General features: G+C 41.0%; 1 long non-coding RNA gene and 1 pseudogene across 1 annotated transcript; both read right to left on the bottom strand.

Moving 5' to 3' along the window:
• Positions 1-1,845: 1,845 nt before the first annotated feature.
• On the bottom strand, positions 1,846-25,913 carry LOC117526296. The gene is made up of 3 exons (XR_004565253.1): positions 25,747-25,913; positions 3,061-3,066; positions 1,846-1,858 (listed from the first exon to the last, which is right to left on the bottom strand). It is a non-coding gene; the product is annotated as an uncharacterized LOC117526296 (long non-coding RNA).
• Positions 17,627-18,616, bottom strand: LOC117526295 (annotated as a pseudogene).
• Positions 25,914-27,476: the final 1,563 nt, after the last annotated feature.

The raw sequence follows: 27,476 nt of genomic DNA, 5'->3' as shown, positions 1-27,476 counted from the left end.
CTTGTAAGATACAGACACACACACATACACACACAAAACAAATTCACTGTGCAGCCTGTTAGCAGGAAGACAAAGAAAACCTGGACTCATTTCTGACGTGACTTTTTTTTTTTGCTGCACTGAAGAGCCGGTTGCGTGGGTGTGCGCGCACGGGACAGTGACATGATGATTTGATTGAGTTAACTGACGCTGCTACACACACACACACACACACACACACACACACACACACACACACACACACACACACACACACACACACACACACACACACACACACACACACACACACACACACACACACACACAAAATCCACTCCCCTGTAAGCCGTCTGGATGCATGAAGAGCTGCTAACATGAAACGCTGATGTGATTTTTGGCTGAACTGAGGAACTACACAAAGTCTTTTTTTCTTTTTTTTTTTATGGAAGTCCGAAGTCAGTGCACAGCATCACTGGACTACACGTCACAGTGGAACACCAAAATGTAAGTCCCTTTTCTGTTGTTTATAAATTAATAAAATATAAAATGACAATGTTCTATTTTAGCTGTTATATAAAACAAACAATGATTGTTTTTACATTCTTTCAATGGTACGAATATTTAATTCGGTGAAAGCTGGAACATACCATTCAACGAGGCGAAGTATGTATGTATGTATGTATGTAATCTGATGGTCTGTGTTCTGAATTTGTTTCTGTCCACAAGGGGGTGCCGCAGGGTTCTGTTTGGGGTCTCCTTTTATTTACTAATCATGCCAACTTTCTGGGCTCTAATGTGTCAGATGCTAATTTGCATTTTTGTGCTGATGGAACAGTTATTTATTCCTGTGGTTCAACTCTGTTCCATGTGCCCGGACAGAAGAGGGCTTTTGTCCACTCCGCTGCTTTTGCCTGGAATAAATTACAATAGGAGTGCAAATTAAAAGTATTAATTTCACTTTTCGCTTTCGCTTTTAAATCCACATTAAGCTTAGGTTCGTGTGTTATACATCATAGGGATAAAATGAGGAATCTTGGGGTAATTTTTGATCCTATGTTGTCTTTTGATCTCCACATTAGAGACATTACGAGGACTGCTTTCTTCCATTTGCGAAATAAAGCGAAGATTCGTCCCATCCTGTCTATGGCTGATGCAAAGACTTTGATTCATGCATTTGTCTCTTCTAGATTGGACTACTGTAATGCTCTATTCTCTGGTTTACTGCCGTCCAGGATTAGGGGTCTTCAACTGGCTCAAAATGCTGCTGCCAGACTTTTGACGCAAAGCAGAAAATTCGACTACATTACGCAAATTTTGGTGTCCCTACACTGGCTTCCAGTCGCTGCAAGATCGGATTTTAAGGTACTGTTATTAGTTTATAGGATTGTTCATGCACCTCCATATCTGGCTGACCTGGTAAGGCCCTGTGTACCAGCTCGGACCCTGCATTTTCAGGGTGCAGGACTTTTATGTGTTCCCAGGGTGAATAAAAAGTCTGACGGTCACAGAGCTTTCTCCTACCGTGCCCCAGCTCTGTGAGACGATCTCCCGGTACACGTATGGCAGTCGGATACTGTGGAGACTTTTAAATCACATCTAAAGACTCGTTTGTTTTCCTTGTTTTATCATTAGTGTTGTGATGTGTTTTTATTCTTGTATTCTTTTATGGTTGTCTTTTTATTGTGTTTTTAAATTTTTTATTCAGTTTTTTCTGGTTTTGTTATATTGTGTGAAGCGCCTTGAGATGATTTCATCGTGAATTGGCCCTATATAAATTAATAAATTTGAAATTTGATTTGAAATTAAGAGCACTTGAGGCCACCTCCATAATATGCACATGTTTTTATAGTATGCTTGTAATTTAAATATTTATCATCTTCTTATTTGCCTTTTGCTTGTGTTTGTGTGAATGTGTAACTGTGCTTTGTGTTTGCTGTTGTTTATCTTGGCCAGGACTCCCTTGGAAAAGATGGTCTTAATCTCAAAAGGAGTTTTTGTGGTTTATAAAAAACAAAAAACAAAAAAACAAAACAAAAAAAAAAACACATGCCACTCACGGGATTTGAACCTGAAAAAAGCTAAACAGTAGACAGGAGTCTTACCGCTGCACCACAACCACAGTTAGGGCACAAAAATGGCCCACATCCGTCAAAAAACCGCAATATCCGTGTAACATTCCTGTATGAGTCGGTCGACATCCGAACACGTCCGTGAACATCTGCAGAGGCACGCATGTCCGCAGCCAGGATTTTTGAGCGGATCAAAAATCCTGATACGGATGAGATCCGCATCACTTCCTGAACACATACTGAAGACATACGCAGGACATACACAATCAACGCGCCGCATATCCGCTGTCATCCGCTGATATCCGCAACCAACGAGTTGGCACGGCTTGGCGGCGGACCGGGACAGCGTGCAAAACAGATATAACGCGTGCTCAGCACGGCGGCCACAACACGGTCGCAAATAGTATGTCGCGCATGCAGACAGAGTGGGCACGGATGAAGCGAGTGCATCACGGCCGCTGTGCATCCGATATGCGATCATACGCGAATGCATTACAAAACACATAAATGCCGGCCAGCACCAGCCCAGCTGTAGATACTGATCCCGGCAGGCCCGTTTGTGCTTCCTTTGTGTCCGCGATGCAAATGCAGCACATACACGCCACCACCGCAGTTCCCGCCACGCATGTGGAATCACTCATTGCAGCCGTTGTGCTGCAATGAGTGATTCCATATTTTTTCCCTCTGCTTGGTCTAAAAAAGTAACCGTTACTGACTGCCACAATTTTTTTCCTGATTTCTTATAGTGTTTCTTAAAGCCAGAAAGTTGCTGATAACTGATAAATTCCAGTATTGTCTCTGGTACATTTGCAACTACTAATAAAGTGAATTTGAGTTTTAACACCACATTAGCTTCTAGTAATATTAAAAGTGACAACAGACCCAAACAATGAGGCCACACTTTTGTCTTTGGACATGCTGCCCCTGCTGGAAGCTCTTGTTTACCTCATGGCTTTCAGCATAGAGGCACCCTGAGAGCAGCCATAAAACCCAGCTCTTTATCAATCACAATGTTCTGGTCAGGCGGAGGTCTTGGAAAATAAAGTCATGCTGACCTATGGTTTTGATTTATAAATAACATTAATACCGATAGAATAACTCCATTAATGTCAATTCTGTCATTTGTACAAAGTTAAAATATAACATATATCTTTTAATGTTGAATAATGCACTAATTCTGAGGTTTTGTAACAAACACAGACAGATCGCAAAGGATTCTAGATAAAAGTGCCTCTGCTAAACACTGATTGGTTCAGTCATTCATTATGTAAACCAACATGTTAATGTGACGTGTGTCGTGTGTTGGTTTTTAAAGGTAAATGTTTTTTTATTTGTAAAAACAGGCATTTTTTTGTCTGTTTTTACATGTTGGCTTTACACTGTGTGAGTTTTGGCCCTTTTTCAGATGATTTTTCATTCGTGCAATAATTTTTTGGACTGAGTTTCAGGTTAATCACGCGTCCTGCATCGTGTAGTTTACATGGAGTAACAAGCTGCGTTTAACATCTCATGACCATCTCCTGATCGCCGATCGTATGGTCGAATGAAAATCAAACCTGTTTGATATTATTCTGGTCGGCCGTCGTCAGGTTATCTTGCTGCTGAGGGGGTACAAGCGTCCAACCACTTGCACTGTGCCTGTGCAAACACTGCAGAGCTGTCTTGTAATGTTTTTTTGTTGTTGTTGTCTTGTTTTGTTTTTAAACTTAATTTGTAAAAAAAAAAAAAAAAAAAAAGCCATTTGCAAAGCCAAAAAGTTGTTTTGACAACCATCTGATATAACTGGGGTCAAAATAAATAGAACACTGCCATCTACTGGTGCCCAGACGCTTAGTACTTAGGGCGAATACTGCCATGAACACTACTGGCCAGTAGATGGCAGTAGAGGCCTGAAAAACATGCCAAAACAAAATCCCAGATAATCTGTCTGCTACATTTAAGATGCGTGGAATTTAACAAACGCAAATACAATAACAACGTCTATAAACCCAGAGAATATATTCACAAGAGTTTTAGGCACTAAAGTTTAATGCTGTTGTCCGTGGAGCCTGAACAGAGTGTCTGAAATGCATTTGTCCTGTCGTGAACATACTGAGATTAGACTATCCTACCCATAATGCACTGCTGGGCACAGCATGTGCTCACTAAAACCTTAAAATTAGCACATTACTTTAAAACTAAAACACATATATCTGATATTTTCACTTTATAAAATGTCAGACATGACAGTAATTTTAAATAACTTGTCCAAAATTAGTTTGGTTAAAATTTGAACCATAAGTTAAAAATGTATGCCTCTGGATGACTTGCCAGTGTATCAGTATGGTGTTAAAGGAAATGACTTTTTTTTTTTTTTGTGGGACTAGTTATCTTTTGTCTGCAGAGGGTAGAGTGGCTTCTTCTAGAAGCAGCTGTCTTCTGTTTGCAGAGAATAGAACTATGTATTTGTTAGGAAACTTTTAACAGGTAGGTGCTCAACTGATTTTAAATTTTAAAAGTGTTTGTCACTGTTCATCTTTGTTTACTATGTTATTGGTCTAAAGCAGACCTGGGCAAACTGCGGCCCGGGGGCCACATGCGGCCCTTTGCACGTCTCTGTCCGGCCCTCATGAGGTCTGTGATTATTATTACATATATTAAAAATGTCAACCTTGTGTGTTGCAAATCATTAGAGAGGTTTATTTAGGTATATTTACATATTATTACAATAATAAAAATTACCTATAAAAGCTATTAAATAGGTCATTTTTTGTAAAATTTGTAATGGGAGACAGCCGAGTTATTGATGGTGTGGCCCTCGGACATAATTCAGGTTCCCTATGTGGCCCCTTGTAAAAATTAATTGCCCACCCCTGGTCTAAAGGTTATCGGACAAAAAATGTATCGGAAGATACCGATAATGGTTCTTAAAATTATCTAAAAAGATAATCCGTTAATGAAAACATTATCTTTGATAATTATCTGTTATTGGATTATCGGAACTGTGCCCACCACTGTATATAGCTAGGTGCCCTCTATGTGCGTGCATGCATGTGCATGGCTTCAATCACGCAAAAAATTGGGGACAGCTGATATTTGTTGTTTGGTATGCTGATGTATTTTGGGTCAAGGATGAATGCTGCGAAAATGGAAAGTTGATAAGACAATTTTTTTTTTTAGAAATGAGCAATTTTAGCTAACCAATAAACATTGGACGTTGTGCTGTAATGCACTGTGGGAGTTTGTAGTTTTGGGGTTTAAATGTTGTTATTGTGGTTCATGTTAATTTAACAGTGTTGTTAGTGTTGTTAGCGATTTATTGTTTTGTAGTTCTTTTGGTTTAGTCAGTTTAGTTAAGTGTTATGTTGCTGTTACCATGAGTGAGTCAAGTGTCATGTTGGCACCATGAGTGAAATGTGTAGTGCTTTTAATATCTTCCAACACCATCTCTTGTTTTTTAAATTGGAAACACCTGCGTACAGCAGAATACTGAAAAGACAAAGCTGCACCTACGTGTGTGTAATTTTAATCATGCACAAACTGGGGAGAGCTGGCATTTGCTGTTTGGTATGTATTTTGGTTCAAGGATGAACAGTGCTAAAACCAAATGTTGATAGGACTAATATTTCGGAAGCTACCAGCACTTATCTAACAGCACTGAAGGCCCCTTCACACATAACAAGAATGTGGGCGAAACAGGCCAAATGGGCGAAACCCAAGAAATTCCAGCCACAGTCGTGAAGGACAGATGGTCAGATAGCAGTGTACGGATGCCAGTTGAGATCCAGAGACATGCATGTCTTTGCTGTCTGTGTCTTGCTTTACTCATTTTGCCTCGCCAGCTTCCCAAGCCTTGTCCAGGATCAAGACAGAGACCCTTAGGACCAAGCCTGACTGCTGACCTTGAACGCGTCTCCAGCTGTGTGCTCATGACGCCGAAGCTTCCTGCAGCTTAGACTCAGGTAACGCTGGTCTCTGTAACAAATATTTGCTAGACCTCGCATGGAGGCACCATAATAATGTAGCAAATATTACATAGCCTTCCAACAGGGGACCATGAAGATGTAACAAAATTGGTCAATTCTAGATTGGCTCACAGTGGAACACCAAAATAAAATATAGTGAATAAGTAGTTAAAGTCCCAAATTGAAGTAGATTGGCCTAGGACTCATTTAATGGGTCACCAAAATAATTAACAATTTTAGGGTTTAATAATTATTATTTAATTTTTAATTTACTCGGGGCACCACGTATTTGAAGCATAGGTACTTTAATTTAAACATTCATTAATTTATCAGTCTCAAATTAATTAATCAGTCTCAATTTAATCAGTCTTGGGTCTGAAAGTCTGAATTCTACAATACGGTTGACCAAATGTTTCCTTCTGAACACAAAATGAACCACAGCAGAAATATTTATAATTTATTTACAATTATACAAGAAATGAACAGTTTACTGGCATTTTTGTGGACAGTGATTAAATAAGTTAATTTATGGACACAATTCTTACTAACTCATGAGACGTGAAAGAAAGAGAGATGAAACTTAAAGACTTTAAATATAATATGTAAATATGTAAACATGTAAATAAATCTGATTAGAATTTAATGATAAAATTTGAAGCCAATTAATTTTAAGAAAATTATTAAACAAACATATGAATATGTTTAAAAAGAAGAATAATAATGAGGAGGAGCCACTTTGTATCCTTTAACAACAAACCCTTTTTCTGGAACCTTTACTGGGTCACTTAGCTGGTCCGTTGAAAAGGTAGTTCAGACAATCCGTCCATCCGTCGATGATGTAGGCTCTGCAGCGTGCTCACTTGGGTCAGGGGTTAACTCAGTGGTCTCCCCGGGTGATCCCAACGGCTTGTGTCGGCTGGTTTAACCGACAGGGTGGCTGCTTGCAGTCAGGTTTGAAATCAGCTCTGTCGTCAGCTGCTGGACCCCAGAGGTGGAAGGCGTTTGTCGAAAATGGTTTCTGGTAGCTTTTAAAAAGTTTGTTGGAGCCAGATTAAAAGTCTTTGTGAATTTAGAAAAAAGTAAAACTTTAAGAGCGTTGGAAAATTACAAAAAAGGAAAAGTCACTTTTCTGTAAATTAGCTATTATTTTGAAAAGTTCAGCTCTGAAGTTTTCTTAAAACTTCAAAAGACTTGATGCACCATAAAGCGTCAGGTTAAAATTCTCAAAAACTGAGACAAGAATAAAACAAAGAATGAATGCCATGTGGTAGTTTCAGCTAGGTTAGCTTAGCATGGGGCCTTGTGGACCCAAAAATAATTAAGCGTATAAGAAAGGAAGAGTGAGAGAGAGAGAGAGCGAGAGAGACAAAAGAGAGGCAGAAGAGAGGCCAGAGCAGCACTCTGTTCTAACTTTTAAGGGGGACTGATGTCACCAAACTCCGCCCATTTAGGGTGTGTAATCTCACAGAATACTTCATGCTTTCACAAGGCAGACTCAAATGATTCAACTATTTAAACGCATTAACTATTGTTGTTATACTATTGTTCTAAGACACTCGAATGGATACACTTTATTGATCATCACTTAGACACATCCTTTGGATAAACAGAATACTTCACCATCAACATATTGATAATGCAGAAAGATCACACTTAAACACACATCAGTTACCAGGAGCACATGTCAATAAAATGGAATGATTCTATGCAAAGCATTTCGTTTGATTAATCAATACAATCTTTAGAAGTCTTTATATATGAATAAAATAATACTGATGCAATTCTTTTATTTTAAAAGAATGTCTTTCTTCATTTAGACCTAAAGATAATATCTGTTATCAAGACAAAGTTTTATGGCCATGTGTTATCATGGGGGAAGGTTCTCTGGCAGTGTGGAGAGATTCTGGCCTTGGGTGAAGTCATAAAATTTGGGTTTTCCTGGCCTTGAGAAGCTCAGATTCTGATGTGAAGCAATTATAATGTCATGTAATTCATAGTGACCTCAGGCTTATTTCCAGACCTCCAGATGGCACAGGAATTTCTCAAGTGGGAGTGAAGACAATGTCTCTGTCTGCAGTTCAAAACTCAGGTTTTTGTTGAGACAGCATTAATGTATTTATTTAATTAGGATGACTCGAGGCCATGCGCTATATCTCTAACCTCTAATTCCCGCATTGGAGCAAACGGTCTTTTTCTACAGTTCCAGATGATTCCAGTACGTCTTCCAAACAGACCTGGACCCTGGTACTAACTACCTGCACCACAACGTCACTTTGGGAACTCCTCAGCTCCTGGCGTGGAGCGCTTCTTGATTAAATGCTAGTTAAGTTCCCCTCGTCTCTGTGAGATCCCATTCTCACTAGTTCCTGTTTGTGACTGTACTATAAAGAACTGTTTTAAGAACTCTGCCTCTGCCTAAGAACTGCATGAACTCTGATATCAAACAATTGAGAACCCAGCCCAGCTAGCTTAATTGGCGCTGCACTTCAACACGCAGCACTTGGCCTCTGACCTTTGGATACAACTTTTGAACTATGAACAATCGCTTAACAGTGAACTGTATTCCTTAAGAACAGGACTTTAGGACTTTGGTGGGTACATGCCTTGGAGGAGTATTTCGCCTGGGTTCGAAGGCCAGTGACCTTGACCTACTTTTCAAGATCACCAATAGTCACAACTGTCAAATCCTTTGCCGCAACGTAGCTCAGCACCTATTGGTCACAGAAACGTCATATTTGATGGGTACATGCCTTGGAGGAGTACTTTGCATGCATTTGAAGGTCGTGGCCTTGACCTACTTTTCAAGGTCACCAGTGGTCAGAACTGTCAAATCCTTCGCCTGAAATTTGTTTGCCGCAATGTACCTCAGCACCTATTGATTTCCAAAACCTCATATTTGGTGGGTACATGCCTTGGAGGAGTACTTCGCATGGGTTCGAAGGCTGGTGACCTTGACCTACTTTTCAAGGTCACCAGTTGTCACAACTGTCAAATCCTTCACCTGAAATTTGTTCTCCGCCATGTGCCTCGGCACCTATTGCTCGCAGAAACTTCATATTTGGTGGGTACATGCCTTGGAGGAGTACTTTGTATGGGTTTGAAGCCCAGTGACCTTGATCGCCTTTTAAAAATTACCAATAGTTGAATTTGTTCGAAGGCTATTGACTTTTTATGGTCACTGTTGGCCACATCCTCTAAATAAATATAATGTCAATCTCCAATTTTTCCACTGTGTATCCCAGATTACATGAAACACGAGGGTTCAACCAAATACCTACCCCACACATGTACATATTACTGCACTTTAAGGTGCGTTTACACATAAGCAAGACGCGTTACGAATGTCATTTTTCTGTCATACGTGACACATTCCTGACATTCTTAATGTGACTTAAGCATCTGAATAGGTTTCTTAATAGTGCGTGTTGGTGCGTGATATTCTTGATATTCGTGGAGCATGTTTTTTCCTGTCAAAAAAATCTTCCACGAATGTCACACACCATCCTCATCGTCTCACTTAGTGGAGGTCGCAACTGAGTGTATTGATCCATCCTGATGAGTACTGATCCTTAATAGAATGTGACAACATCCATAGTGGTTCCTGTGATGTTCTTGGAGCCCAAACTATCATGCATTATTACGAAGTGACACGAAACTGTCATGTTTTGACACGACTTGTAACACGGCGTCACATTTCACTGCACGCCACGGCGAATCAGTTTTCTGTCACGTGCGCACAATTAAACTCGGCTCCAAATGTCAGTCCACAGTTCCTGCTGAAGCTCCTCAGGACGCTCCTGCAGGTGTTCCACCTGCTGTTGTAACCGATGAGCGGGAGAACGAGTCTGACCCTCTGGAACCAGAGGAGCGAGAGGAGACTCACGTGCAGCCCTGACACCTCTGCACCTCCTCCAGTCCGGCGGAGGAAGAAGCGTGTGCACAATTAAACCCTGCTGCACAACATTCAGTTTGATTGCTGACACCAAGTCGGCTAAAAGTCAAATTTCAGTGCTCTTCAGCGCGCTCCTGCAGGTGTTCCACCTGCTGCATGTGCCTGATGTTTGGGAAAATGCGCTAGACGAGAGCCGCATGAAGCCACACATCTGGCGCTGTCCTCCTCCTACTCTCTGCGCCACTCCATGGCACAGAGCCCAACTACGCATGCAGTCACAAAGTTCTTCTGAAAAACTGGAGTGATCTGAATTCGGTTCGATGAATATGGGTGTGTGTGTGGAGACAATTCACCTCATTCACAATGTGACAGAACTTAACGATGCGCTGTTACGCGCATAGCGCGTAACAACGCGGAACACTATTTTTGACTGTGCGTAATGGTTCCTGATAATTCTCCGGCAACATGTGCCATTAATTGTAACGTGTGGTAACAGGTTGCAGCAGTTCCTGAGGACACCTGACGCCTCTGCCCCGAATAATCACATTCGTGATCAGCGGCCAAGAATGTGTACTTTGTGGCATTCGTGACTTGTCGTTATGTGGAAACACAGCATTACATGGAAAATAGTACTGCGTGCAGGACATTTTGTGACAAATGTCTCTAGTTTTTTTTTTTTTTTTTGATGCACGGTGACACATCCGTTGAGGATGTCCACTTTTTATGCCGAGAAACCTTCCCAATATTAGAAGTCTTTCTTTTTCTTAAGTTTCTTCCTGGTGGTGGACTTGCTTGAAATGAGATTCTCATACGGTGACCTGCTCCGTCCTTTTTTATGTTTCTGAAACTGCTCACGGGCTTGCAGGGTTTGATACGCATATGACTGGGATGTTATGCTTGTGCAAAGTATTGAGTATAGTATATATATATATATATAAGTATAGGAGGGTTAGATTTCTTGTACAAAGACCTGAGATATTTCATAAGATCTATGGCATGAGATCCTCTCACGGTTTTCAGTGTGTAAATAAATTCCCCCAACGGGCTCCAGCTCGTATCCCCCGTCGACAAATTTTCTCATAATATATTCTGCATTTTACAGTCTCTGGATGGAATGTTATTCAGAAGCTTGCCGACGGTCTCCTCCTCCTCCTCAGACTGTTTAGTGGTGTGTGCCTCTTTTAGGGCTGAAATACGTGACTCATGTTCCCCCTGTTTGATCAGTCTTAAATAGCATTGTAGCAAAGCCTCGTACTTTTTAATTTTTTCATGCAGCCTGCGAATGTGTTTGTCCGGCACAGCCTGCATTTGTGAGTCTTGATCGTTTTCAGCAGATTGTCTGATGTTCTTATCGCCTGATGCCTGGTAGATGGATTGGCTGAGTTGCTGGAGCTGTTGTGGAGTCAGTAGAAACATCTTTTGTGCTGCTTTGAAAACCATTACCTTCCGGGCAGTATGAGGCTCGTTATAGCAGACAGGACCGCAGCTAGCAGAGGCAGGAGAAAGCCGCCCATCTGAATCAGAGCCCGGCATTGCCTTTTGTAGCTGGTTTTCCTGTCTGCGAGACGACGTAAAACTCTCTTTGGTTTTTTAAGGTGCAGAACTGGGACTTGCTCAAAGTGATATTCCCCTTTAAAATATTAAAAGCAATCTCAAATAAGGTTTGCAGGAGCTCTGACCCACACGTTCTCAAGATGTGTTGATGCCGCTTGGTTCCAGCTTTGAGTATTAAGAGTGGACGCGTTCTTTTTTAACAGAGAACTCATATCCGTTTGTCTTTCTGTAAATAAACCACCGGCCACTCGTGTGGAAGTAAACCAGACCTCAGTCTGAACTGATCTGGACACCCCTGCATACAATCTAGTAATAAATACCCATAAAGCACGGCTGTAGTGTCATCAAGAGCCTCCAAAAGTCTTGTTTTCTGTGGGAAACATTTGCTGAGCCAGAATGTTCATCTGAAGCTTGTCTCTGGGGTTTTTAAACAGCACCATGTAATTACAATTATATGTATGTGTTTTCCTTTATGAAATACATTTTACGTGATCATTATAACACTCATACTCCGATAATGTCTGTACTGGGTAAAAATTATTACAACTTCAGGATGATCCATGCTTGAAAGATGAGGTCATCCATAATAATCAGATGACTCTGACCTTCAGGAAAAAGACATTCATCTTCAAAGGAATCAGGCAGACCTTGTAGAAATGTAATATTTTTATTCTTCACAATATAGGGGTTGATCAGATGTATAAATCCACACTATGTTATCAGGAACATATCTCACGGCGTGGTTACAATTTCCAGCTGACTGCTGTTGTCCAACTAAAAGCACCAGTATATTTAAAAGAATTTTTATCAACATTTGTGGTGTATCTTGGAATGAATAATGGTGAGTGACTAAATCTAGTTCTGTTGTTTTCTGTTGTTGTTGTTTTGCGTGATCTATAATTCAGTCTGTTTTAAAGGCACACTGTTGGGAAAAGTGTAGTGACACGGGCCCACAACAGGGGGCGTAAATGAACGGACAATGGATCAGCCGAAATACAACAATTTAATGTTGTGAATGTGCACAACGGAAAAAACAGACAAATGCAATTTAGAACAGTAGTCAATAATACGAGGTGACGTCTGGGCAGGCTCAAGGATAGAAGACGTCTGTCCAGAGAAGAGCCGGGTCCCACACGATTTCCACTGCCCACGGATCTGGAACACACCTGAGCCGCCACGTCCTGAATTCCCAGGTGGCCACCGTCTCCAGCTGTCAGATCGGTACTGCTGGCAGGAAGCAAAAACAGTTTATGGTGGGTGTGTGCACACCCAGCAAAACAGTCAGCAATCAGTTCTTATCCACTTGGAGGGAACACCTCCACCTCCAACTCAGGAACAATTTAACGGCAGAGCCTGAACCACTACTTATCGTATGTGGAGCGAGGAGTGAAGGTCGTCACTCCTCCACTGTGCACAAAACCCAGCTCCCAGCTGCAAATAGTTCAGAAAAGGATTACGTGCAATCGGCACAACAGCGGCTGAGAATTTTACCTTCCAGGTAGACTGATATCTCGGCAGCGAGGTGGAGTTGCTGCCCGGCTTTTATGGTGATGTGGTGATGATGAGTGACAGCTGTCACTCCTGGTTGCTCCGACGCCCTCTTGTGCCTGAAGCCCGCACTTCAGGCAGGGCGCCCTCTGGTGGTGAGCCAGCAGTACCTCCTCTTCAGCGGCCCACACAACACGCACATTACATATCAAATATTTATACAGTGCTACCAAACTAAAAATATATGTATGTATATATATATATATATATATATACAAGGGCTGTCAATAAAGTAACGGTCCTTTTTATTTTTTCAAAAACTATATGGATTTCATTCATATGTTTTTACGTCAGACATGCTTGAACCCTCGTGCGCATGCGTGAGTTTTTCCACGCCTGTCGGTGACGTCATTCGCCTGTGAGCACTCCTTGTGGGAGGAGTCGTCCAGCCCCTCGTCGGAATTCCTTTGTCTGAGAAGTTGCTGAGAGACTGGCGCGTTGTTTGATCAAAATTTTTTCTAAACCTGTGAGACACATCGAAGTGGACACGGTTCGAAAAATTAAGCTGGTTTTCATTGAAAATTTTAACGGCTGGTGAGAGATTTTGAGGTGATTCTGTCGCTTTAAGGACTTCCCACGGTGCGAGACGTCGCTCAGCGCTCTCAGCCGCCGTCGTCAGCCTGTTCAAGCTGAAAACCTCCACATTTCAGGTTCTATTGATCCAGGACGTCGTGAGAGAACAGAGAAGTTTCAGAAGAAGTCGGTTTCAGCATTTTATCCGGATATTCCACTGTTAAAGGAGATTTTTTTAATGAAAGACGTGCGGACGGGTCCGCGTGTCGGGACGCAGCCGCCGCGACGCTCCGCCACAGGAAAAACACCTCTGTTGAAAGCCTTAAGGACAAGTTGGAACATGTCCTGCCTGTTAAACAATTTCTCATATACTCACTCCACTGAAAGCCATCAAAAGCCGCCTGGATTTTACAAATGGTTATCAACACGGAGGTGTTTTTCCTGTGCCGCCGCACCGTGTCGGCTGCGTCCCGAAGCGCGGATCCGTCCGCACGTCTTTCATTAAAAAAATCTCCTTTAACAGTGGAATATCCGGATAAAATGCTGAAACCGACTTCTTCTGAAACTTCTCTGTTCTCTCACGACGTCCTGGATCAATAGAGCCTGAAATGTGGAGGTTTTCAGCCTGAACAGGCTGACGACGGCGGCTGAGCGCGCTGAGCGACGTCTCGCACCGTGGGAAGTCCTTAAAGCGACAGAATCACCTCAAAATCTCTCATCAGCCGTTAAAATTTTCACTGAAAACCAGCTTAATTTTTCGAACCGTGTCCACTTCGATGTGTCTCACAGGTTTAGAAAAAATTTTGATCAAAGAACGCGCCAGTCTCTCAGCAACTTCTCAGACAAAGGAATTCCGACGAGGGGCTGGACGACTCCTCCCACAAGGAGTGCTCACAGGCGAATGACGTCACCGACAGGCGTGGAAAAACTCACGCATGCGCACGAGGGTTCAAGCATGTCTGACATAAAAACATATGAATGAAATCCATATAGTTTTTGAAAAAAATAAAAAGGACCCTTACTTTATTGACAGCCCTCGTATATATATTTGGACCGCAGCCAAACAAAATGAGTCAAAGTATGTGGAAAGACAATAGAAATGGACAAAACTGGTGATTTGGATGCCAGGAACATTCACAGAGAAACAGGCATCAGACACCAGATTAGACGTTGTGTGAGATCCAGGTGAGTTACTCTCTGCTTTGTTCTTCAGTAAGGAAGTTTTTAAAGTACATCGCACGTTAATTAACGTCTCCGTTCGCAACACATCCAGGTATTCATGACTGAAAGTCTATCTTGTCGAAATAATTAGTGATTGCTGATGTATTTTATTGAGGAAAATAAGTGACAGAGAAACTGAAGACTTTTGAACCCCTTAATCAATATGAAGCAATGTTTAAGTGTTTCAAAGCTTTTGATACAATTAGATAGAGTGACATCTGCTTGCCAATATTTAACATAACATTTGCATGGAACAATAAAGGACAAGATGTCATGAAACAGTCAGGCTCTGTTATGTATGTTTAATAATAAAGGTTTCATGTGATTCTTGAAATTTTTGGTGATATTTTCATTTAAAATCATTAATAACATACTTGTGTTATAATGTCATTGTGCCATCATAAAATGTTGTATATAATAGAGATATAACTTGTGAAATGCTTGTGCAACTAGGGGCCGTTATGATCATTTTACACATATGAATTTACATATAATTAAACTGACAAATTTTATGATGTAAGCCAACAATGAGCTTTCTTTTAAAAGAACAGCAGCTGCCACTGATATATATATATATATATATATATATATATATATATATATATATATATATATATATATATATATATATATATACATGTGTATCACATAATATTTGCTAGTGCAGAACTGCATACATACAAACAGTTGTCATGGCACCGTGTGGTGGGATATCATTTTGTCAGCTTGATCAGAGCCCTCCAGTTCCATATCAGTGACCATATTCAAAATAAATAAAATAATGACAGAACTGTTAATGTTAGACATGAAAGTTTGGGATTTCCCAGGAGCACCTGCACTTGTTATATATTCTGATGTTAAGCAATTAAAAAAGTTTCAGTTTTAACAACTGCTAAATTGCTGTCATTCTTACCCGATCAATCATACTAGTAAAAATGTTGGCTCATCTCAAAACAATACTACCCACCACGTGTCAGAATTACTGGCATTCAGAGATGATAAACTGATCACACTGAGACAGAGTCAAGCTTTTAAACCAATTTCATACTGGATATGGCAGAGATGGTGCAGGTTTTCATTCCAAAAATATGAACGCAACACTTTTGGTTTTGCTCCCATTTTGTATGAGATGAACTCAAAGATCTAAAACTTTTTCCACATACACAATATCACCATTTCCCTCAAATATTGTTCACAAACCAGTCTAAATCTGTGATAGTGAGCACTTCTCCTTTGCTGAGATAATCCATCCCACCTCACAGGTGTGCCATATCAAGATGCTGATTAGACACCATGATTAGTGCACAGGTGTGCCTTAGACTGCCCACAATAAAAGGCCACTCTGAAAGGTGCAGTTTTATCACACAGCACAATGCCACAGATGTCGCAAGATTTGAGGAAGCGTGCAATTGGCATGCTGACAGCAGGAATGTCAACCAGAGCTGTTGCTCGTGTATTGAATGTTCATTTCTCTACCATAAGCCGTCTCCAAAGGCGTTTCAGAGAATTTGGCAGTACATCCAACCAGCCTCACAACCACAGACCACGTGTAACCACACCAGCCCAGGACCTCCACATCCAGCATGTTCACCTCCAAGATCGTCTGAGACCAGCCACTCGGACAGCTGCTGAAACAATCAGTTTGCATAACCAAAGAATTTCTGCACAACCTGTCAGAAACCGTCTCAGGGAAGCTCATCTGCATGCTCGTCGTCCTCATCGGGGTCTCGACCTGACTCCAGTTCGTCGTCGTAACTGACTTGAGTGGGCAAATGCTCACATTCGCTGGCGTTTGGCACGTTGGAGAGGTGTTCTCTTCACGCTGTCCAAGGCAGATGGCAGACAGCATGTGTGGTGTCGGTGGGTGAGCGGTTTTCTGATGTCAATGTTGTGGATCGAGTGGCCCATGGTGGCGGTGGGGTTATGGTATGGGCAGGCGTTTGTTATGGACGAAGAACACAGGTGCATTTTATTGATGGCATTTTGAATGCATAGAGATACCGTGACAAGATCCTGAGGCACATTGTTGTGCCATACATCCAAGAACATCACCTCATGTTGCAGCAGGATAATGCACGGCCCCATGTTGCAAGGATCTGTACACAATTCTTGGAAGCTGAAAATGTCCCAGTTCTTGCATGGCCGGCATACTCACCGGACATGTCACCCATTGAGCATGTTTGGGATGCTCTGGACCGGCGTATACGACAGCGTGTACCAGTTCCTGCCAATATCCAGCAACTTCGCACAGCCATTGAAGAGGACTGGACCAACATTCCACAGGCCACAATTGACAACCTGATCAACTCTATGCGAAAGAGATGTGTTGCACTGCATGAGGCAAATGGTGGTCACACCAGATACTGACTGGTATCCCCCCCCAATAAAACAAAACTGCACCTTTCAGAGTGGCCTTTTATTGTGGGCAGTCTAAGGCACACATGTGCACTAATCATGGTGTCTAATCAGCATCTTGGTATGGCACACCTGTGAGGTGGGATGGATTATCTCAGCAAAGGAGAAGTGCTCACTATCACAGATTTAGACTGGTTTGTGAACAATATTTGAGGGAAATGGTGATATTGTGTATGTGGAAAAAGTTTTAGATCTTTGAGTTCATCTCATACAAAATGGGAGCAAAACCAAAAGTGTTGCGTTTATATTTTTGTTGAGTGTACATGATGTTAAATCTGAAATAAAAGGTGTCTTTTAATCAATTCACACCCAAAACCGTTATGTTAGAAATCGCACAGCTCAAAAATTCAGGATGAAGGTCCAGCATGAAAAAGACATTCAGTAAAACACACAAACATAAGATTTAACAAACTGAAAGATGAACATGTTTTTTTCTGTTATTTATATGCAGTGATACCAGCTGTGTTAATGTCTAACTGCATGTGATCTTAAAGTATATTGGCCTGATATGAGTCACACTTTAGTATCTTAAGGGTGACAATGAACTTAATAGCTTTTCTAAACCACGGGTAGAAAAAAGCATATATCAGTGGGTTCAAGCAAGAATTAAAATACAAGATCCAGGATACAATGGACAAAAAAGTGCTGTTTGAGGTGTCCTGGCCTGCAAGAAAGGGATAGTAATATGGGCAGAAACACATGAAAAACACAACTATGACAATACCCAGAGTCCTGGCTGCTTTCCTCTCAGATTTCTTTACACTTACAGGTACTCGGCCAATTTTGATGCCTGCAACATGAGAGTGCATGGCACGTGCCTGAGAGACAGCCACGACAAAAACTCAAACATAGCGAACAATGATAACTGTACAGGGACCGATGAACGTGAACAAAAGGTCAACAGCACCTGACACGTAATCGATAACCACCAGACACTCCCCATAGCACGAGTTATGTTTGTCAGGCTGTCTGAGGTGATCCTTTAAGATAAGGCTGTTGTAGAAGAGGGAACACACCCAGCACACAAATACGGACAGTCCGACTCTTCCGCGTGTGATTTTGGTGGGGTACTGCAAAGGGAAGTAAATAGCAACATAGCGATCAATTGATATGAGCACCATGTTTCCTACTGAAGATGAGATTAGAGTGAAGCACATAATGGAAGTGAGTGCACACATTCTGTCACCGAGCAACCACCATGTCTCTATGAAACGGATCGTTTCAATCGGCATCATGAACAGCCCGACGGAGAAGTCCGCGATGGCCAGGGAGAGCAGGAGCAGGTTGGTGGGGGTGTGGAGCTGTTTGAAATGTGAGAGGGAAATGATGACCAGCAGGTTGAGTGACACAGTGAGCACACTGATGGAGGAGAGCAGGAAGTAGAGGAGAACAGCCTCAGAGGGAGGCCTGAGGACACCTCTGCAAGAGGAGTTCAGGAGCTCAGGATAGCAGAGCTCTTCTTCCTTCATGCCCTCCATCATCTGACAGTGGAGATGTGAACCTGCTGAGTTCAACCAACTAACTGGATGAGACGTGGTGCTGCTCATTTGTCACTGACTGATGACACAACTCCCAAATTCCCAAATCATCATAACCATCATCATCACACTTAGCCTTGTTTACCAGGGTAACTCTTTCTGAAGTTTGTCATCAGTTCTTCCTAAATGTCCCTTGCTTGTCCTGCTTGGTGGCCAAGCAGGCCCTGCTTGGCCACCATCAGTCAGTGAAAAAGGGTGGCCAAGCAAGTTCCCGGTTCCATTCACCCCAATCCATTCTCTATGTAATGTGGAGTTGTGTTGGGAAGGGCAGCCAGCAAAAAATTGTTCCAAACCAAAATGCACATCCACCTTAAATTTGTTGTGGCAACCCCGAGTGAAAACAAGGGAGAAGCTGATTGGAGAAGAAAGGTTTGACCATTTGATGTTTGTCATCAAGGATTTCCAGTAAATCTTGAGGAGTAACTACAGAGAAGACATGGAAAGGAGACAGAGGTTCAATACCTCTACAAGCAAAACCAAAAGTACTATCCTCCCTTTTGCTCCCAACAACGTCAATGCTGGGATTAATTGGGTTTTGGGTACAGTTGTAGAACACAGTGATCTGGGATCCTTTGTCAGTGAGGAAAGGTTCCTTGAACTCAACTTTACAGACTGTTTGCTGTGATCTTTGTGGGATCAATGGAAATCCTGTTTTCAGCATTTCTGAAGATGAATGAGGAGTCAGAGTACCTGGATTTGTGCCTGAGGTCTGGTGCTTCCCAGCTAACATATAATGTTTTGGTAATGTTATAAATTGGTTTTATTCAATGGTGGGCACATTTCCACTAAACGCTAATTATCAAAACTAATGTTTTTATAATCTGATTAGCTCTTCAGATAACTTTGAAAAGTATCACCGGACCAATTATCTTCCAATAAATTTCAGTCTGATAATTTTTAGATCACTAATATGTTTTTGCAGGTGAAGTGACTCAAGCATTAACAGCTAAAAACCTTTGTTAAGTCTGATATCAAAGATTTCAGCACTTACCTGTTGAACGTTCTGTCGTAAAAAAAAACACTATTTTCTGTAAACAGAGGAGAGCTGGTTTCAGTACAAACCACACTATCCTATGCAGTTTAAAAAAAAAAAAAACCCCTGGTCATAAGATAATTTTTCTTGACACCATACCAACTCACTGGCAATATCACCCAAGTCATCCAGAGGCATACAATTTTAACTTATGATTAAAACTTTAACAAAGCTAATTTTGGACATGTTACTTAAATTAACATCACTTGTGAAGTTTTATAATGCAAAAATATCAGCTACATGTTTTAGTTTTAAAGTACTGTACTAATTTTGAAGGTTTTAGTGTGGGCATGCTGTGTACAGGTTGAGCATTATGGGTAATCCCGGTACAGTCACGACCAGAGAAATGCATTTAAGACACTGATCAGGCTCCACACAGACAACAGCATTAAAGTCTTTGTATATTGTGCCTAAAACTCTCATGAATATATTGTCTGGGTTTATAGACATTGTTACTTGTTATTGTGTTTGTTTTAAATGTCAGAAGAAGCTCAGGTTGCTTATCCAATATTTTTCTGTTTGCTCTACGGTCTCTACTGCTATCTACTGGCCAGTAGAGTTCATGGCAGTATTTGCTCTAAGTATTGAGATATCCCATAAATTATAATTCTTTGTGCGCCTGATAGTTGTTGCAGCCTCTTGCTACAGCTAAAGAAAAACATACATTTTGGTTGTATAATGTTCATTTACAACTGTCGTCATGGATTCTGTTGTTTAAACTGCAGAACTCTCTGGCACTAAAAAAAAAAAAAAAAAAAACCTGTACGCAAAAGAATATGGGTAAGGGTCTGAGCATCTGGGCGCCAGTAGATAGCAGTGTTCTATGCATTTTGACCCCAGTTAAATCAGACAGTTGTCAAATCAAAACTTGACTTAGTTATGGCTTTTTTTTTTTTTTTTGCTACATATAATTAAAATGGCATATTTTACAAAAGCACATTTAAAAACCAACACACACGTCATGTCACATTAAAGTGTTGTTTCTTACATAGAATGAATGTCAACCAATCAGTGTTAGTGGAGGCTCAATTTCCCATAATCCCTTTGGCATCTGTCTGTGTTTGCTACAAAACTTCAGAATTAGTGCATTATTTAAAATTAAAAGATATGTGTTATATTTTAACTTTGTACAAATGACAGAATTGACAATAATGGAGTTATTCTATGGGTATTAATTTTATTTATAAACCAAACCATAAGTCAGCACTGCTTTATTTTCCAAGACCTCTGCCTTATTGGGTAGAGAGTTGCACTTTGTTGCTAGAAGCTTTGTAGTAAACAGGTGTTTCCAGTAGAGGATAGGATGCACAGACAACACAAGTCAATCAATCAATCATTCAACTTTTTTCTTATATAGCGCCAAATCACAACAAACAGTTGCCCCAAGGCGCTCCATATTGCAAGGCAAGGCCATACAATAACCATGAAAAACCCCAACGGTCAAAACGACCCCCTATGAGCAAGCACTTGGCCACAGTGGGAAGGAAAAACTCCCTTTTAACAGGAAGAAACCTCCAGCAGAACCAGGCTCAGGGAGGGGCAGTCTTCTGCTGAGACTGGTTGGGGCTGAGGGAAAGAACCAGGAAAAAGACATGCCGAGAAGGGGGGCAGAGATCGATCACTAATGATTAAATGCAGAGTGATGCATACGGAGCAAAAAAAGAAAGAAACAGTGCATCATGGGAACCCCCCCACAGTCTACGTCTAAAGCAACATAACCAAGGGATGGTCCAGGGTCACCCGATCCAGCCCTAACTATAAGCCTTAGCGAAAAGGAAAGTTTTAAGCCTAATCTTAAAAGTAGAGAGGGTATCTGTCTCCCTGATCTGAATTGGGAGCTGGTTCCACAGGAGAGGAGCCTGAAAGCTGAAGGCTCTGCCTCCCATTCTACTCTTACAAACCCTAGGAACTACAAGTAAGCCCGCAGTCTGAGAGCGAAGCGCTCTAATGGGGTAATATGGTACTACGAGGTCCCTAAGATAAGATGGGACCTGATTATTCAAAACCTTATAAGTAAGAAGAAGAATTTTAAATTCTATTCTAGAATTAACAGGAAGCCAATGAAGAGAGGCCAACATGGGTGAGATATGCTCTCTCCTGCTAGTCCCCGTCAGTACTCTAGCTGCAGCATTCTGAACCAACTGAAGGCTTTTTAGGGAACTTTTAGGACAACCTGATAATAATGAATTACAATAGTCCAGCCTAGAGGAAATAAATGCATGAATTAGTTTTTCAGCATCACTCTGAGACAAGACCTTTCTGATTTTAGAGATATTGCATAAATGAAAAAAGGCAGTCCTACATATTTGTTTAATATGCGCTTTGAATGACATATCCTGATCAAAAATAACTCCAAGATTTCTCACAGTATTACCAGAGATCAGGGAAATGCCATCCAGAGTAACGATCTGGTTAGACACCATGCTTCCAAGATTTGTGGGGCCAAGTACAATAACTTCAGTTTTATCTGAGTTTAAAAGCAGGAAATTAGAGGTCATCCATGTCTTTATGTCTGTAAGACAATCCTGCAGTTTAGCTAATTGGTGTGTATCCTCTGGCTTCATGGATAGATAAAGCTGGGTATCATCTGCGTAACAATGAAAATTTAAGCAATACCGTCTAATAATACTGCCCAAGGGAAGCATGTATAAAGTGAATAAAATTGGTCCTAGGACAGAACCTTGTGGAACTCCATAATTAACTTTAGTCTGTGAAGAAGATTCCCCATTTACATGAACAAACTGTAATCTATTAGACAAATATGATTCAAACCACCGCAGCGCAGTGCCTTTAATACCTATGACATGCTCTAATCTCTGTAATAAAATTTTATGGTCAACAGTATCAAAAGCAGCACTGAGGTCCAACAGAACAAGCACAGAGATAAGTCCACTGTCCGAAGCCATAAGAAGATCATTTGTAACCTTCACTAATGCTGTTTCTGTACTATGATGAATTCTAAAACCTGACTGAAACTCTTCAAATAGACCATTCCTCTGCAGGTGATCAGTTAGCTGTTTTACAACTACCCTCTCAAGAATCTTTGAGAGAAAAGGAAGGTTGGAGATTGGCCTATAATTAGCTAAGATAGCTGGGTCAAGTGATGGCTTTTTAAGTAATGGTTTAATTACTGCCACCTTAAAGGCCTGTGGTACATAACCAACTAACAAAGATAGATTGATCATATTTAAGATTGAAGCATTAAATAATGGTAGGACTTCCTTGAGCAGCCTGGCAGGAATGGGGTCTAATAAGCATGTTGATGGTTTGGATGAAGTAACTAATGAAAATAACTCAGACAGAACAATCGGAGAGAAAGAGTCTAACCAAATACCGGCATCACTGAAAGCAGCCAAAGATAACGATACATCTTTGGGATGGTTATGAGTAATTTTTTCTCTAATAGTCAAAATTTTGTTAGCAAAGAAAGTCATGAAGTCATCACTAGTTAAAGTTAATGGAATACTCAGCTCAATAGAGCTCTGACTCTTTGTCAGCCTGGCTACAGTGCTGAAAAGAAACCTGGGGTTGTTCTTATTTTCTTCAATTAGTGATGAGTAGAAAGATGTCCTAGCTTCACGGAGGGCTTTCTTATAGAGCAACAAACTCTTTTTCCAGGCTAAGTGAAGATCTTCTAAATTAGTGAGACGCCATTTCCTCTCCAACTTACGGGTTATCTGCTTTAAGCTACGAGTTTGTGAGTTATACCACGGAGTCAGACACTTCTGATTTAAAGCTCTCTTTTTCAGAGGAGCTACAGCATCCAAAGTTGTCTTCAATGAGGATGTAAAACTATTGACGAGATACTCTAGCTCCCTTACAGAGTTTAGGTAGCTACTCTGCTCTGTATTGGTATATGACATTAGAGAACATAAAGAAGGAATCATATCCTTAAACCTAGTTACAGCGCTTTCTGAAAGACTTCTAGTGTAATGAAACTTATTCCCCACTGCAGGGTAGTCCATCAGGGTAAATGTAAATGTTATTAAAAAATGATCAGACAGAAGGGAGTTTTCAGGGAATACTGTTAAGTCTTCTATTTCCATACCATAAGTCAGAACAAGATCTAACATATGATTAAAGTGGTGGGTGGACTCATTTACTTTTTGAGCAAAGCCGATAGAGTCTAATAATAGATTAAATGCAGTGTTGAGGCTGTCATTCTCAGCATCTGTGTGGATGTTAAAATCGCCCACTATAATTATCTTATCTGAGCTAAGCACTAAGTCAGACAAAAGGTCTGAAAATTCACAGAGAAACTCACAGTAACGACCAGGTGGACGATAGATAATAACAAATAAAACTGGTTTTTGGGACTTCCAATTTGGATAGACAAGACTAAGAGACAAGCTTTCAAATGAATTAAAGCTCTGTCTAGGTTTTTGATTAATTAATAAGCTGGAATGGAAGATTGCTGCTAATCCTCCGCCCCGGCCCGTGCTACGAGCATTCTGACAGTTAGTGTGACTCGGGGGTGTTGACTCATTTAAACTAACATATTCATCCTGCTGTAACCAAGTTTCTGTTAGGCAGAATAAATCAATACGTTGATCAATTATTATATCATTTACCAACAGGGACTTAGAAGAAAGAGACCTAATGTTTAATAGACCACATTTAACTGTTTTAGTCTGTGGTGCAATTGAAGGTGCTATATTATTTTTTCTTTTTGAATTTTTATGCTTAAATAGATTTTTGCTAGTTATTGGTGGTCTGGGAGCAGGCACCGTCTCTACGGGGATGGGGTAATAAGGGGATGGCAGGGGGAGAGAAGCTGCAGAGAGGTGTATAAGACCACAGCTCTGCCTCCTGGTCCCAACGCTAGACAGTCACAGTTTGGAGGATCCAAAAAAATTGGCCAGATTTCTAGAAATGAGAGCTGCTCCCTCTAAAGTGGGATGGATGCCGTCTCTCCTAACAAGACCAGGTTTTCCCCAGAAGCTTTGCCAATTATCAATGAAGCCCACCTCATTTTTTGGACACCACTCAGACAGCCAGCAATTCAAGGAGAACATGCGGCTAAACATGTCACTCCCGGTCTGATTGGGGAGGGGCCCAGAGAAAACTACAGAGTCCGACATTGTTTTTGCAAAGTTACACACCGATTTAATGTTAATTTTAGTGACCTCCGATTGGCGTAACCGAGTGTCATTACTGCCGACGTGAATTACAATCTTACCAAATTTACGCTTAGCCTTAGCCAGCAATTTCAAATGTCCTTCGATGTCGCCTGCTCTGGCCCCCGGAAGACAATTGACTATGGTTGCTGGTGTCGCTAACTTCACATTTCTCAAAACAGAGTCGCCAATAACCAGAGTTTGATCCTCGGCGGGTGTGTCGTCGAGTGGGGAAAAACGGTTAGAGATGTGAACGGGTTGACGGTGTACACGGGGCTTCTGTTTAGGGCTACGCTTCCTCCTCACAGTCACCCAGTCGGCCTGCTTTCCCGACTGCACGGGATCTGCCAGGGGGGAACTAACGGCGGCTAAGCTACCTTGGTCCGCACCGACTACAGGGGCCTGGCTAGCTGTAGAATTTTCCACGGTGCGGAGCCGAGCCTCCACTTCGCCCAGCCTGGCCTCCAAAGCTACGAATAAGCTGCACTTATTACAAGTACTGTTACTGCTAAAGGAGGCCGAGGAATAACTAAACATTTCACACGCAGAGCAGAAAAGTGCGGGAGAGACAGGAGAAGCCGCCATGCTAATCGGCTAAGAGCTAGTAGCTACGCTAAGCTAGCGGATTCCCAAAACACACAAAGTGAATAATGTGCAAATAATCCAGAGGTGATTCAGCAGAAGGAGTGCCCCAATCAAGGCACCAAACAGGCCACAAGTGTTGACTCATTGTTTGGGTCTGTGGTCACCTTCAATATTAACAGAAGTGATCGTGGGGTTAAAACTCAAAATCAGCTTGTTAGTAGTTGCAAGTGTACCAGAGACAATACTGAAAGTTTGAAGGTAATTTTTTGGTTAGCTGTGCCCACCACTGGTTATATTTATAGTATTTCAAATTGTTTCTAGAATGTTTTCCTAACATTACTTCCTTTTACGTATATATTGACAAGTCATGTTTATAGTTGAGGAAAATTGGACAAATATATAAATTCTAGTCTCACCGTCTTTTCTTACTCCAAATTTCTTTCAGTGACTACAGTATGACTTAAAGTAACATTACCAGAATGTTCTGGGAACGTTTGGATGAAACATATCTTTATTTGACCTTATGAACATTACCAGAATGTTCTGGGAATGTTTGAATTAAACATATCTTTAGTTGACTTTATGTAACATTACCAGAATGTTCTGGGAAAGTTTGAATTAAACGCTGTCCAGATGGCCTGTTTCGTGAATTGCTAAACATACAATTAGTTGTCATTATAGTCTGGAGAAATTTTTACAAACATTTTACATAGCTGTTACTTCTCATATCATCTTCTTTCAGTGAATATATATATACGTAATGTGGCCAGAATGTTCTGGGAACTTTTGAGAGAAACACTGTTAGGGCCCCTTCACACATAGTACAAATAAGTACAACTCAGGGTGACTCACAGCAGAACAGCTCATATGAGCAAACCACGAAAACATCAAGCCGGCGGGCAGGAGTGCATGATGCCGCTGCAACAGTTCGTGCACCCGGGACCACAGTACGAGTAGCTGTGCGATGTGGTTACACATCGTGCAGCTGCTGTGAAAAAAAATAAATGCTGTGACGGTTTTTTGCATGTGGGAACACATGTATCTACATCGCGCAGCTGCTGTGAAAACATATATATATATATATATATATATATATATATATATATATATATATATATATATAAAATACATGCCACCCACGGGATTCGAACCCGCACTTTCCAAAAGTTCTGATTGTCAGAAACATTAACACTGAACTACCATTGCTGTTGTAGTGTCAAAATTATTCACTTAATGTCTTACACATAGCCTGCCTAAAGCTTTTGCATCTAAACTCTATTCATTGTATTTATGTATCGGTGCAGGTTTGCAGCTGCACTGATAAAACTCACCGTCTCTTCTCCAAAGCTGAAAACTGTGATAACATTCACTATTCAGCAAGAGCTTTCATGGGAGACTCAAAGTTTCATTTTCCTGGAAAATATGTATGTGACTGTTCGCTGATCTCCTCAAAAATGCTGTGTACACACAAATATTCAAAATCCTGCTATTCAGATTTTTGACTATTGTGTGTGTCTTCAAGGCCTCAAATTTGCCAATTCTTTGACTTTATTTCCATGAACAGTTTCAGACACTTTGTCTTAAAATCATTTTTGCCTCCACACTGTCCTGTGAAAGGTGCTGGAAAATGCCTGATATCAAGAAGGATATGAACGTATTTAAGAAAAAATAAAACCACACACCATCCAAAAACACCGCATTTTATTGAATCCCTTTTATCAAGTGGGCAATACAAGTATGATCCGTCTGTTCCTCTGTAGATAACCCATGGTCACAGATGTACAGTCATGAAATGACATGAATGAGAAGCAGGGCGCTCATTTCATGTACACATCTGCTGACGGCAATAAAAATGAAAGGAAAAAATACTTCTTTGAGAAGTCAAGGAGTCAAAAGGGCAAATGGGTAAAACTATGTTCACTGTCACAAAAATATTACATAGTGGAATGGGGCTGCAAGTTATGCAGATGTATAGTACCTTTGAATTTTGAATTTATTAGGCATCAATGCAAAAAACAAACACTCATTTGCAGACCACAAAATCACTACAAAAAGTAAAAATGAA

The sequence above is a fragment of the Thalassophryne amazonica genome, chromosome 15 (assembly GCF_902500255.1).
Source record: "Thalassophryne amazonica chromosome 15, fThaAma1.1, whole genome shotgun sequence".
Taxonomy (NCBI): Eukaryota; Metazoa; Chordata; class Actinopteri; order Batrachoidiformes; family Batrachoididae; genus Thalassophryne; species Thalassophryne amazonica.
Note: the sequence above shows the minus strand (reverse complement) of the source record. Positions and strands in the feature narration are given on the sequence as shown.